The sequence below is a fragment of the Clarias gariepinus genome, chromosome 3 (genome assembly GCF_024256425.1).
Source record: "Clarias gariepinus isolate MV-2021 ecotype Netherlands chromosome 3, CGAR_prim_01v2, whole genome shotgun sequence".
Lineage (NCBI taxonomy): Eukaryota > Metazoa > Chordata > Actinopteri > Siluriformes > Clariidae > Clarias > Clarias gariepinus.
This window is the reverse complement of record NC_071102.1, coordinates 14,882,588-14,897,868: the sequence shown is the minus strand read 5'-3', so window position 1 is coordinate 14,897,868 and position 15,281 is coordinate 14,882,588.

Here is a 15,281-nt window from a genome sequence, read left to right as displayed (position 1 = left end):
TAAAATTACCACATTCCACTTCGCAACATGATACAAAAGTGCTGTTTAAAGCCTCTTGAAATCTACGACAAGTTTAAAATAATGAAAGCAAAAACTCCATTTATTTCTACACTAAGGCAGTGTTTCACGAGTGCTTGGACACCATCAAGGTAGAAAGATTTCTCAGTGCGCCGGAGGCATGATCGGACTGCCTGCTTCACGTCTGAAACGCCGGCCTCCCAGGAGCTCCTTGAAGGCGGAAATGGCTTGCAGCGAAGTCAGGACCCTATGGGGGGGGTGGCAATATGGCACAACGATCGTGTGTACAGTTCACCCTGACAGATGTGCCTCTTACACGAGTTATGCATCGATTTTAAAGGATCAGGCGTTCCACTTGCTTTCAGGCACCAAATATTTCCACCGTTAAAATGTCTTCCTGTAGCTAGCCGTCTCTTCACCGTACTGTGCTCCTTAAATGTCAACCGCTTTTACACCTTCATTCACGAGTCCTTATTTGACTCAAACAACCCTCTTATACACACTATATATATGATTCTGTAAAGTTAATAAGTAGTTAAATATTAAGTCACAGAATGTGATCTGGGGGCCTGAGCATGATGTTGTTCCCTCGCTCATTTCTAATTAACTGTAACACAGATGTGCGGAGAATGCGGAGGAAAGTAGGGTCGTTGTTTTTCATTCCTCCTTTCCATTTGCTTATTGCAAGATCAACCATGCAGCAGCAACATCACTACAGTGCAGCTGATATTTCCTCTAGTACAACTAGTAACGATAAAAAAAAAAAAGAAAAGAGGATGATCTTTTGACAGGTGCATATAAAATGAGCATCCACACACACACACACACACATGTGTGTGTGTGTATATATATATATATATATATATATATATATATATATATATATATATAAACATACTTCCCTTTGTGGCAGACATGAACCACAAACTCCCTGCAAATATAAAAATGTGCGCGTGTGTGTGTGTGTGTGTGTTATTTGTGGTGCAGGACAGCTGAACAGTGTTATTAGTGTGAGTGAAAGCAGTACAAAAGCTTGGAATCTTTTTTATCGGTGTGTATTATTATTCTGCACCTGACAAGCTAACCCCAAACAGGCCTGTGATGAGTGTGTGATGGTGGACTGTGATTCTGGTGACATTTTTAGCAAACCACAACAGCAGTTACCAACACACACACACGTAGGCACACACGTAGGCACATGGTTGCACATCAGTGTTAAATAAATGACATTCCTGTTTATCGTGTAGACAGAAAAACAAATTCAAACAGAAGAAATAATAACTGAAATATTGAACGTCTGTAAGTGAAATAAACATCAGTGCATAAATGAGAACAGCGTCCTGATCCTGTACATCACTGTGATTCAGGGACCGTACAGACGATTCACACTCTACTGTACATGTCGACCTGAGAATCCCTTAGGAAGCATTCAGCTCAAACACACAACCAAGCCTGGACGCTCATCAGTCAGGGAGTCGCAGCACACACTGATCAGAATGTGCTGCGTGCGCAGTAAAGTGCAGACAGTGAACACGCCGTTTACCGAAAAACAAAAAGCCACAGGCTGCGTTTGCCACTATACACACACTCACATATTCAGAAACACACCATACACTTCCTTCCCCTGCTTTAGAACCCACACACTAAACCGACTCGTGTTTCTGTTTCTCTATCACTCACTCACACACACACAGTCACACGCGTGTGTGTGTGTGTGTGTGTGTGTGCCACTAACAGCTCTTTTGCAGATGCTTTTTCAAAGAAATCCACTCTACCATTTGAACCCTTTCCCCAGCCTTAAAAGGTAAAGAAACACACAGGGTGACGTGCATCTCACACACTCGAGCACGGACGTGTGAGGGGGTGTGATGGCGTGTAAGACGACGGAGCCCGAGCGGCGGGAGTCTCATCTGCGCTCCTTCACTGGGAAACACTGACTGAATAAGAGCTTTATTTAAAGCCCTGTCTCTCAGAGAGAGAGAGAGAGAGAGAGAGAGAGAGAGAGAGAGAGAGAGATGGAAAAGAGAAGCAGAGACGGAGATAGACAGGTGAAGAGGAGGGGACAGACAGACACAGATGAAGAGCGAGACAGAGAGAAGGAGACAGACTGAAAGAGTAAGGAAGATGGACTAATAGTCATGGATGGAGACAGAAAGAGAGAGAGGGGCAGGGAAGAAAAGACTGAAAGTTAGGAGAAAAAATAAATGATGCTAATTACATTTCTATCTATTGTTAATTGTATTTCTCGTTAAGGTCTACAATATCTACAATATTTCTACTAATCAAAATTTCTATATTTAATAATCTTGAAATCTAGACCTAATCTTTTATACTTAATAATCTTCTCTTTTTTTTCGGCAATAATTCACATATATGGTTGCGCCAATAAAGCCTGCTTAACTGAATTAAATTGGATTGAATTGAAAAAGAGAGACGGAAGGAGATGGAGAGAAACAAATGAGAGAGAGAGCAAGAGAGGGAGAGAGACGGAGGAAAAGAAAGACAGACATAGATGGAGAGAGAGAGAGCGGAAGAGAGAGTAATCCACTTTCTTTTATGACATGACTGTTTCTTCTGTATTATTGCCAGAGAAATGAAAGGTGACTCACCAGGGAAAGTGTGAGTTAAATGTGAGCTTTGTGTGTGTGTGTGTGTGTGTGTGTGTGTGTGTGTGTGTGTGTGTGTGTGGTGTTCAGGGGATCAGAACAGGACTCTCTCCCTGTCTCCTAGGGCGGTGGTCGTCTCAGCTCATCGGCGGTCCCCTCTGGTCACTGCGAGTCACATCAGGTTTATTTTAAAAGCCTGCTTACAGCAACGCCAGTGAAGTCCAACAGCACGCGCTTACAGAACATAACAGACGGACAGACGGATCTCCAGACAGATAAATAGCCCTCCTGTAAACATGCACTGTGTTGGATTGTTTTTGTTTTGCTCTCAACTTGGTAAATCTGGAACATTTCCTCTCCAATCAGGACATGCTACTGGGGCTTACACACTTCTCATGAGCTTACTGTTTCTCACATGCCACTGTCGATTACACAGCCACACACACACACACACACACATACACACCGTCTTATCTGCCTTTTTCTTTCTGTTTTGCTCGGTGTCTGCCTCTAGGTCCATCTCTCTCTCTCTCTCTCTCTCTCTGTCTGTCTGCATTTCCTATAGGATTCAGTCGAGGTTATAGAAATCAGCATGGCAACGAGAAAGTTCACCAGCAAAACTGAAATCCCGTCTGAGAGCAGTGTAACTTTGGCTACAGCCCAAGGTGAAAAAAATGTAACAAAATCACTTCATGGTTCAGACACATCATAGAGTCTGAACTGCATTGAGCTTTGGATTCTGACTGGAAAGAGTCAGAAGAACCATTCTTCTTTGTCTGGTTCGTGGACTTAAGTTTAGGCTTAACACGCTCGAGTGTAGCTCTGGCAGTAAGCTTAGGATCCTTGTCCTGTGTGAAGGTGAACTTCCACTCCAGCCTCTAATCTTCGGTAGACTGGAACACATGGTCTTCGACAAAAGTTTGATTTTCGGGTTTTTTCCTGTGTTTGCCGAGTCTTCTAATGAGATTTTAGATAGACTCTGCTGTGATGTGATTTCTGGTTGCCTCAGAAGTGGTTTAGGGATTTTTCTCGTTCTCTTTCTCTGTCTCACAAAGAAGGAAGCAAAAACATCTCTGAGCATCTCGAAAGGCAAAAAGTCTCAAACTGCCAAAATGTCATTAATCCCTAGTTAATGAGCTGTAATATTAATAAGACTGCTGGATTAAGTGCTCACCCTATCATCTTGCGAGTTTCGATTCCCGGGTGTTGAAATTGAGAGATTGCGAGTTCGATTCCCGGGTGTTGCTGTAACCTCTCGCAGCTTGAGGTCTGATGAGAGCTGATTGGCCGAGCTCTTTCAGAGGGGAGGGATGAGAGGTACTTAGTGCTCCAACATTAATTACGCCTCTACAGCCAATCAGGGGCGTCTGTGAGCTCACGCACGCGGAAGGAGTGCATAGCGCTGTCCTCCGAGTGTGTTACGCCACCTTCAACGGTGCGTGAGCGAGCAGTTCCAAAAAATGCTAACGGTGACGTCACGTGGCTCAGAATAACACACGTGAAAGTCTTCGGCCCTCCAAAATGAATGGTAGAAGTAGCCTTAATGTGGTGTCCCCTAGTGACGGGGGAGGAATTGGACACGACTAAATTAGGGAGAAAATCAAGGGGAAACCCTACCAAATAAAAATTTACATCAATTAGCAGCAACCATAAAGAGCAGAAGAATGACTCGATTTCACGGGATGAAAGATGGAGTGCTGCTTCAAAGATCCAATTCATTTGGCCTAAAGCTAAGGTCGTCAGCTATTAAGAATCCCTCTGTAATTAAAAAGTATAATGCTTCTCCGTGGGTCTTCATCTTAGTCTGGCGCTAGGGAAACCAGTGCTAATCAAGAGCTGTGGGTTTGTAATTACGTGCTGGTTCACAAAACATTGTTAAGAGACAATAATACCACAGTGTATGACTCTGTGTATTACCAGGGGAGTTGCACATGCACTGTTATATAGAAATAAAACAATCTCTCTCTCTCTCTCTCTCTCTTTAATTAGGGAATATTTCTCATTATTGTTATTGTTTTCCTCATTATTAAATATTATTTTTTTTTAGCTTTGTGACTTGACAGTTTTTCCTGCTGGACGTGCTCATCATAAGATGGGTACACTGTGATGAGGGATGGAGACGGTCAGCAACAATACTCAGGTACTGAAGACTCCAGTGTGACAAGAAAATCCCCCTATACCATTACACCACCACCACCAGCCTGAAAAGCATAGAATGGATCGCTTCCTTCATATTGGTTATGCCAAATTCTGAGCCTACCATATGAATGTCACAGCAGGCTAACCTGCACATACACTGTTCAGTCATAACATTAAGACTTTAACATTAATTATCTATTATATACCAATAAACTGGTGACAGGATTATGGGCAAACAAGGCTCTTTTTGTGCCTGTGGGGACCTAAAGTCCAGCCTGTCTAGATAAAATTCCTATAGAAAAGCCAATGCAGCACAATTTGCAGAAGAAAAGCAGGCCATGATAGAAATGCACCAGAACATCCACTCCACCAAAGCCCATCACTCACGAGACCTGATAGGCAAATAGCCCAAGGCCATGTGTACACTGGCATGGTGTGTGAGGTGACCTACAAAGGATCCACATCTTCCCCATGGAGTAGCACCCAACAAGGTATACAGACAGCCCCTCAGATAGTTATGCTCAAGACATCCAGTACTCTTTTTCTGAGGCATCATACATGCCTGGCAGACATCTCACCATGAACGGCAGCTCATCACCTAAAAATAAATCCCAGCAAGACCAAGCTACTTCATATTTCTACATCAAGATACACCAAAAGTCTATCTTCAAACGTGAAAATCTGGCTACTTTCCATGTTAATCAGTTCCAATAAACTGTTTTATTGAAAATATTAGTGCATAGAAAGATTCTTTCCACATTAATCAGTTCCAAGAAAAAGTTTCATTGACCAAAAAAACTACACTAGCACTGCTAATGTTACAGTATGAGCTTGTGTTTCATCATTACTCACCTGTGCTTGATATTCCAGTTTACAGGTAGTCCCTGACTTACGGCTAAGTTCTGTACCAGAAGCATGTTCGTAAGTCCGATTTGTTCTTAACTCCGAACAAAGTGAATCTTATACGCCTTTGCCACGGATATGCAACGTAAAGTATACCAATCCAAGTGCCTAAATATGTTCTCTTTTCCCAAAAACAGTAATTATACCTAAGGAAATTAATATTACAGTGAAATGCTGTTTCTGCACCTTTACATCGCAAGGGGAATCCCGGACGCCATTTTTTTTTTAAAAACTTGTCTCTGTTTTCTGTCCATTTTTATCTGTTTTCCACTGTATTAGACTGTAAACTGTTTTATTAAAAATTTTCCAAATTTAGGATTATTTTATTTATTATTATTATAATTTACCAGTGAGGCAGACTAATTTCTCCCTCACCCCCCACATGCACACACATACAATATACTAGACTGTAGACATTTTATGCATTCACTTACACACTGAAAAAATTGTGTACAATTGTAAATATTGGCATCTGGTGCACTGCAGTGTCTATTTATTTTATTTTTTTTTATTAGACCCCTTAGTTCCACTGTAGGGAAACTGTAATGCTACAACGTATATATAAAGCATTTTTCATAAAATTAAATATTTTAACTTTTTGAAAACATTTTGAAAAAGAACCACATTAAATAGGTGTTCAGATGTCCACACACTTTTGGCCACATAGTGCATGTTCAAATAGGACAAATGCTCTAATAAAAATGTGGAATAATGAAACATTTTGTTAGTTATTGGTTAGTTGCCGCTGTTACTGTTTCATTTCATTTTTATTTCACAGTATGATGCAGATTGAACCCGATCACAGGAAGCCTAAAATAACAGGTTCTGCCTTATTAAATATTATAGTGTTACATCACAAAACAGTTACATAAACCTAATCACTCACTTTTATGGTACATTTATTAATAACCATTGGGAGAAAAAAGTCGCAGTAAGGTGTTTAACATTCACAGCAGTCTCTAGTTAAACCATGTCACTGCTTAAACCATTCTAACATGGGAAAAGGAGGCTAAGAGGACCTTGCTTCATGAATTTCATAACATTAAATGTAAACAGAAAGGGCTGCGCCAGTGGGTAAAATTACAAGAGAACTTTTTATCAAATGTACTAAAGCATTAAATGTACTGAGCTTGTATTAGGTCACTGTGGTCTTTAAGGCCTAGTAAAAGAATTTCTCTCTCATTCCAAACTTTGAACATGGTATTTTATCACTGACTGCTGCCATCTCTGTTTCTAATTTTAAACTTCTGCTACTTGATTAAACGTTTCACTTTGGGAAGGAAAACGTCAAGCAATTACGTATAACAGTCAGCAGGTGACCACTTCAAGTACAGTTGACCCCTGAAATTTGTGGGCGTTACGTTCCTAGAGCATCCACCAATTGTGAAAAAAGCGAATTTTAGATGTGGTCCAAATAAGAAATGCCTATAAATGGCTAAGTTTAAACCCTAAATACGCCCCAAATACTGTATATGTACTGTAATTCATAAGCACATATTTTTTACATCTTGTATCAGTAGGGTAAATACAGTAATAATTCGCCACCCCGAGCAGCGTTTTTCTCTATAGTTGTTTTCAGTTCTCTCTACGTTAATAAAAAATGTGTACGGTATGTGCAGAATTTACAATAATAAAGTTTACAAAATTAGTTAATTATATTGTTCTTAATAGTTTAGTGTTATAATGCATGAAAAAATTATACATTGACATAAAAACCAATTGCTGAGGATATTTGCAGTTTCTGCAAAATGAGCAGTTATTAGTTACAGTAGGTTCGCAGGAAAGATCTGCGAATGACTGTGCCAGCATTGTGAAGTAGAAAGTACAGATATTTGTTGTAGAATATAGTAGAGCAAAAGTAAAAAGTATCCACTAAAAAGTTACTTACAGTAAGGAAAAGACAGATATGTGAAAACTGTACATAAGTGTAGTAAATGTGCTTAGTTACCATCCACCAATGGCATTTAGCAGCATATCTGGACACAGGTAGTCCATTTCCCCCCCTTTCTTTTACTAAGCATTAAAGACTCCTATAAATATTTAGTGTTTTAAACTTTCTAACATGGGAAGATCTTTAGGATTCTTACAGGAATTTGTTGCACAGAAGTTGAATGAATTAACATTAAAATAAAATATCAATGGCAAAATCATTATGCCATTTACTGTGATAAAAAAAAAATCCAACTATGGGCAAACTGTTGAGGTATAAAACAAGGAAAAACACTTTAAGTTGCATTACCTAATCATTGATTGATCATTGATCAGCCCTTTTATGTTTTAATGCTTTTTTGTGATTACTGTATAATGTAAAACAATCAAATAATAAAGACAGTATAATAAATTCCATAAGAATATTTAGGTAAATGACAATGAGATACTAATAACCACATTATCTATGGCATAATGGTTTTAAAGATATAAAGAATTATTCAAGGTTTGTTGTCACTTCCTGTTTAAAGAGCTAAGTATTTAAAACAAGTTCAGCAGCTGTGAGAGCAAGTTTTGCTGGTGCATGAGGCAATGAATGGAAGCTGTTGCAAAGAGTGAAAATGCACACCTGCCTAACAGAAATTCCTGTGATTACAAAGAAGGGGTGTGATACTACATGAACACTTATTTTAGAGAACTGAATCTAGGGCTTTCACAGAAAAAAAATCACATTGAATTATACAAGAAATCTTCATTTACTTCACAATTCCTCTACTGAGCCGTACATCGAGAGAGAACTGGAACTTTTAATCCGAACGCCTGTTTTATACTAACTGAACGACACCTTTATCCCCGTGAGTCTATGTACGGTACAATCCACAGAGACGCCAGAATCTTCTCGTAATAACCGGAAGTCTCCCTGTGAATACACTGGGCTTTATGATGAAGTGATTCAGTGTGTTTATTTAACATCTTATTCCAGAGCTGTTGCTAAAATTAGAGCTGACCACATGTGTTGACTTATCAAATAACACTGTGGAAATACATACATAGTGGCTTGGAGACACACACACGCATGCACAAAGTCCCTATCTCACTTTGACACACATATTAAACTCCATTTAAGAATCAACTGTCAGCTGTTTATTTAACAGAAGCTGCAATGCAATCCATCAACCCATCCATCTGTTCATTTTCCATACTATGGTCAGCTCATCTTAAAGAGGTCAGCGTACAAGGCATGACAAACCATCACACACAAATCGTACACTAGGGGGCAACTTGGAAACTCCAATGTTGCATGGTCTACATTGCATGTCTCTGAACTGTGGGAGAAACCCAGAGTACCCAGAGGAAACCCACCACATAAAGAACATGCAAACTCCATGCACACAGAGCAGAGGCAAGATTTAAACCCCCAACCCTGACAGTGCTCACCACTAAACCACCGTGCTACCAACTTAAATATCAAGCACAGCCAAGCATTATACTATCACTTTAATGTTTAAATACCCATAAAAAAAACAACTTATACCAAATCCATCAAAGACAACCTGCACCAAGTGGAACCATTTATGTGGTGCAACACGAGTTAATTTATCCCTATGTCTGCCTTCTATACCTCCATTATGCTCAAATCCAAAAACTGTCAACAGTGACCTCTTGACCTTTTATAGTGATCAAGAAAACCTTCACGGCCTCCACCAGACTCCTTCACCTTTTTTAAGCTATGCATGGAAGAAGCCCTTTATGGCTTCTGAACGAGGACTGCCATTAGGGTATCAGGAGAGGGAGTGCAGGACGACCCAGAAGCACTCAAGCGTGTTGAAGCAATGTAAAGTCCCTGAGGCTACTGTATAGGGAAAAACCCTGCTTGTGGTTTAACAGGCAACATGTCAGCTACACTTCTGAACACCACCATTACTGCTGACGTACAGCGAGCTCGGTAATCTATTTGCCATCCGGCAACATTGCACAGATTAATGCTGGTGGTGATTGCCGAAGATGGGCCACATTTAGGTTCAGCATGAGTTTACTGAGAGTCAAGAACAGGTCAAGAATCCTTCACCTACACATTAAGCATAAATACATGAGATTAATGACTGGCAGTGGCAAGTTCAACATCTGATCTCAGTATACTCTCAAACCCAGTTTAAGTTTGTTAAATTAATCTGGCAACCTCAATCCTTTTTATAATGATAATAATAATAGAAAGAAAAAGAAAAATAATACAACAATATTATTATTATTATTATTATACACTTGATGGTTCATCAGAGGCAGAGGTGGCTCAGTGTGGTAAAGCCCCGAGTTACACATTGGAAGGTCGGCAGTTCGAGTCCCAGCTCCGCCAGGGTGCCGCTGTTGGGCCCTTGACCAAATCCCCTTAACCCCTCCTGGTCCACGGGCGCTGTATATTGGCTGACCCTGTGTTCTGATCCTAGACTACTAACAAGAAGCTGGGATATATAAAGAAGGGGTAGCAGGGGAAGCTCAGTGATCGGAAGGTCTCAGGTTTAAACCTCAGCATAGCCAAGTAGCCACTGTTGGGCCCTTGAGCAAGGCCCCTTATTCTCAACTGCTCAGATGTGCAATGAGATAAAAAATGTAAGTCGCCGCTCTGGATAACAGCTTCTGCTGGATTCCGTAAGTGTAAATAAAGAATTTCACAGTGCAGTAATGTATATGTGATGAATAAAAACTAACCCTAACTTGCTGTATTGTAGAACCTAACAAGAATGACAAATGCTGTCTGAATGAAACCATGATGAAGATTTACATAAAAGTGAGTCATGTCTAAATGATAGAAAGACGGGTTTTATGTACTGATGGAGCCGGACATGTTGTACATCACATGTCTGAAAGTGGGGTTTAACTCACATTTCCTCGTCTTCCCTGCAACCCCATCTCTGCTCCACTAGATGGAGCCAGAACTTAATAAATGTCACATTCCTCAGACCCAAGCACGCACATGTGCGGCAATCTGATCTCGCTCTCAGTGGAGCACGCTAGTGAGACCTGTGAGGAAGTCTGAACAGACAGGGCAAGTAAACAGAGGTTAAGATTACAGGGGATCAGTCAGCCGTCTAACACACACACACACAAATAAATAAGCAGGGCATACAAAGCTACAAACCTACAACAACTTGGGTTTCATCGTTTATTTACCATTTACACAAATACTGTACACAAACACACTTAAACATGGAACAGTGAGATAAACACCCTGGCAGTACTCACTACCTGTGAAAGGAGCATCCACTGTAACGCAAAGTATAAAGTAATAAAATAGTATGAAATCTCATCTCAACCTGTCATACCGCCCACGTTACCCTGAGTGTAGGCTTTCTGCTTCATACATAAATATATCTGTGCCACCTCAAATCTATATTTATATACACACACACCAACTAATGCACAACACTCAGCACCCTCACATGAGCAACCTAAGCATTAAAACTCTGAGATTTCCCTGCATGCTTTCCTTCACCTTTAACATAAGACCAAAATGTTCACAGATTTTCAAGTGGATTTTCTTCCTCCTCGGCCGCACCTGTACAAGCCGTACTCATCAACCCCGGTCTTATCAGCACAGACTGCGTGAGGAAATCCAGGCCAGAAATAAGTGATAACGCAAGTGTAAAACGGCAATTTCACAACACTCCAGGTGGCCGTATCCCAACGGGCAGCCCTGTAAGAGCTCGGTGTTCAGACAGAGCTTCCCTTCCCTCCGTATATCTGAGAGGCAGATTTCACACACTGTCTATTTCGCCGCTATTTATAACACTGCCAGTCTTACGCAACGGCGAACCCCTTATCAAGAGATTTCCACTGCGGTAAAAGACGGAGCTGTGTAGTGTTTTGACTTAATCGACTGTCTGACTATTTATTTGATGACACGGTTTATGATGCATCGCGATGCTGAATTCTATTCCAACACCCTCGACATTGAAAGTTGCATAATAAGACATCACCAAGGCTGGATTCATTAGTGTTTGTATACGCATTTATATATAGGGTAGAACTACTACATTTTTCCATTTGATGAGAATCAAGTGTGGGCGTGTCACATCATGAGATCTGGCAGTGGAAAAAAAAAAGAATAGGGATGACAGAGCAGAGCATTTCCACAGCCATGTTTGTTTTTGCACAAGCTGCAAGTCGAAAAGATTGGGTGGGTGTGTTGGTGTTTTTTTTTTTTTCTTTTTTTTTTTTTTTTACATAATCCTGGGGGTAAGATGCTCTTGGCAGAAATTAGATAAAACTTGATTTTCTGTGTGCTAAATGACTGTACTGACTCTTTCAGTCTGGTTAACAATGCCACGCTTATTAGCATAGCGCTGTACCACGAGTGACATCACTTACTCACCAACACAATCGATGTTCAACTGCCTACTTTCACACCCCAACAAATATTCCACCCTTTCAAACCTAAAAATCACTAAGATCTCCTCAAAAGGAAACCCAGCTTCAGATCGACATCTGTGTATTGTCATTTCATAGTGTAACAGTGTATTAAAATAAAACTTTTTGGGGTGTGGAATCAAACCAGATAAAAGAATAAGCAGATAAAAAACACTGAATAAAGTTATATACACCAGTCTCTATCTATAACCACCTGCCTAATATTGCGTAGAGACGCTAGGGTAGGACTTTACAGCACCTCTGAAGGTGTGTGTGGTATGTGGCACCGAGACATTAGTAGCAGGTCCTTCAAGTCCTGTAAGTTGTGAGGTGGGGCCTCCATGGATCAGACTTGCTTGCCCAGGCACATCCCACAGATGCCCGATTGGATTGATATCTGAGAATTTGGAAGGCAAATCAACACCTCGAGCACTCTGTCAGGTTCCTCGAACCATCCCTAAACCATTTGTGTGTGTCAGGGTGTATTATCCTGCTCAAACAAGGTACTGCTAACTAGGAAATACTGCTGCTATAAAGTGGTGTCCTGCAATAATGTTTAGGTAGTTTGTACGTAATAAAGTAACATCCACATGAATAGCAGGATCCAAGGTTTCCCAGTAGAATATTGCTCAGATACAGTACGGCATCCATATGAAGTAAAAATAAAGTATGGTTCAGGACACCTTCTTTCATTGTTAATGCTCACATGGTCGATTTGTGATCCTTACATGCCTATTGTGGTGCTTGTGGCGGTGTACCATGGTTAGCGTGAACACTCTGGCTAGTCTGTAGCTATGCAGCCCCATACAAAAGCTGTGTAGTGCTGAACATTTCCCCCCAACGCACATCACTGAACCTTTGATGCCCATGATTTGATCATTTCATGTCTCAGTGGTTTAATATTATGATCTGTGTACTTACAGAGTCATACTGAATACAGAAACAGTGATGTTATGTTGAACAGTAGAATCAGAAATGGTGCGGCACGGCGTGGCATGCCCAGAGAAATGTGCATTATAAAAGCAAGCAATACTACACGGTGCAATATAAATATAAACAAAGAAATATTCATGGTATAATTGTGCAAAATGTGGGACATAAGTGAAGGAAGAGCAGTTTGGGTAACTGATTTGAGCATAAAGTCAAAACATAAATGCATTTACACTTATAGAAAAGCTAATCATGAAAAGAAGGCGACATGCACTAATATTTCAGCTGATTTTTTTTTTTCTTTAAACCCTAATCTACCTGTTATTTGTCAAGCCAAAGAAGCAGACTGAAACAGGAAACAGATGCAGAACTAAACACGTTTAAAGCACCCAAACACTATCGATCCCTTTAAAGGTTATTCAATCTGTATGTCAGCAGTGGTATCAGATCCACACACACACACACACACACATATATATATATATATATATATATATATATATATATATATATATATACAAACACACACACACAACACACATGCAAACACATACACACTGTTCACACAGAGGAAGGTTTCATTTTACTCTAGGAGATACATGCACCTGTTTTTTTTTTTTTTCACTGAAGCTCCTGCCTTCTACAACTTCCAAAAGTCAAAACAGAAGTTGCATAATACAATGTCTTTTTTTTTTTTTTTTTTTGAGTACTGAAACATAAACACCTATAGACCAATTCATGTTTTTACAGTCTTATTTCTGGTACAGGAATGCAACAATTATAAAGGAAGAGACTCAATAATCTGAACCTGAATGACCTTTTAGTTTGCCATGCCTGCTTCAGTCAAAAGGTGCAGGCTCTTTATTAGCACTTAGAATAATGAAGACTATAGCAGAGGCAGCGCTTCTTATGAAAAAGACCCCTGGCCAGGGGATAGCCAGTACCGTATGTATTGGGGCTTTATTTCTGCTTCAAGCTCCTTTACTTGTGAATCATTCCGTTTTTGTGGATAGACCTAGTAGATACCCTGCGCAGACAGAATTGTTTACTGATACATATTGTTGCCAAAGGCCCCAAAGCCACAGCTGACTATTGAAATCACCAAGGTTAGAGCTAGGAGCTACTGGTAGTGTGTAGCGATAGTTCCCTTAACACTGCCTTCAGCACAACTAAAGGATGAGGAACACGTACCTCAAAAGGGGGTAATTCTAAATTCGGCTTGAGTAAAAAATTTCAAAAATTAAGACAATGATCAGACAACAGTCATTTGTAAGGTATGCCTTAGACTAATCACAAAAGCTTTTAGGTCATTTTTAAAATATGTTTTAGTAATGTAATCATAAAAGAACATGTTGCAGAGTTGATCCTATTTAATCTGCTATATAAACATATTATTGAATTTAACAAAGAAGAGAAATGGTTCTCTTCTGACTCTTTCCCATCACCACTTTCTTCACCTCTGTGTTGCTTATCAGCTACATCGACTGTATACTTGGAATACTTGGTCTTCAATAAAGCTGCTTCGACGACATCCATTGGTAAACGCACTATACTAATGAAAGCGAGGACCACAAGGACTTAAGACCACAGAGAGAAGCTAAAGTAACGAAAATACATTTTTATACATTTTATATCTCCTTAAATGTCTATTATCGTTGTCTTTATTCCATCTCAGAAACTCCAAGTCATATGGTGTGTATCAGGAGTTGTTCATGTTAAATTTGTTTTTCCCCCTGTGTGAGAATTCATCAGGTCACACTAGGGATCTAAATACTATGTCTATCTAATAACAAGAACAAGATCAAGAGAAACGGCTCATCTGTTCCCAACTAATGAATTGACCCCCATCCCCACCCCTTCCTCATGTTTTTGCGCGTGATGAAGTTGCTCCAGCAGCAGATGGCTTATAGTCGGTAGGTTTAACAGTAAAGTGTGAAGTGGGACAAAAGTAATGGAAGGAGGTGTAAACAATAAAAAAAAATTTCATAACACTTTTATAACACGGTCAAAGGCGAAAAAAATAAATACATTTGCATTTAAATGTTTAGGGTCAGCTTGTATGCACTATTTAGGACAATGTAATTAATACCGGTGTGTTTCAGTGATTCTGTTCCAGGCCAAAATACGCTAGTGTTTTTATAAATGTATATGTTTCCTTGCTTGCAAAGTGTCACGTGTGTGAGTTAAAGAAAAATGGTTGTACAAAAATTATAGATGGCACCCTTCTGATAGAAAAGGCAAATCTGATGTCTCGCCCTGTTGAATTCGAGTAGCATTTTGTTTCCACACCATATTGTGAGGATCCTGCTGTTTTTCTATTATCGAGCTGGAGGCTGTGTTGTGATTTTTTTG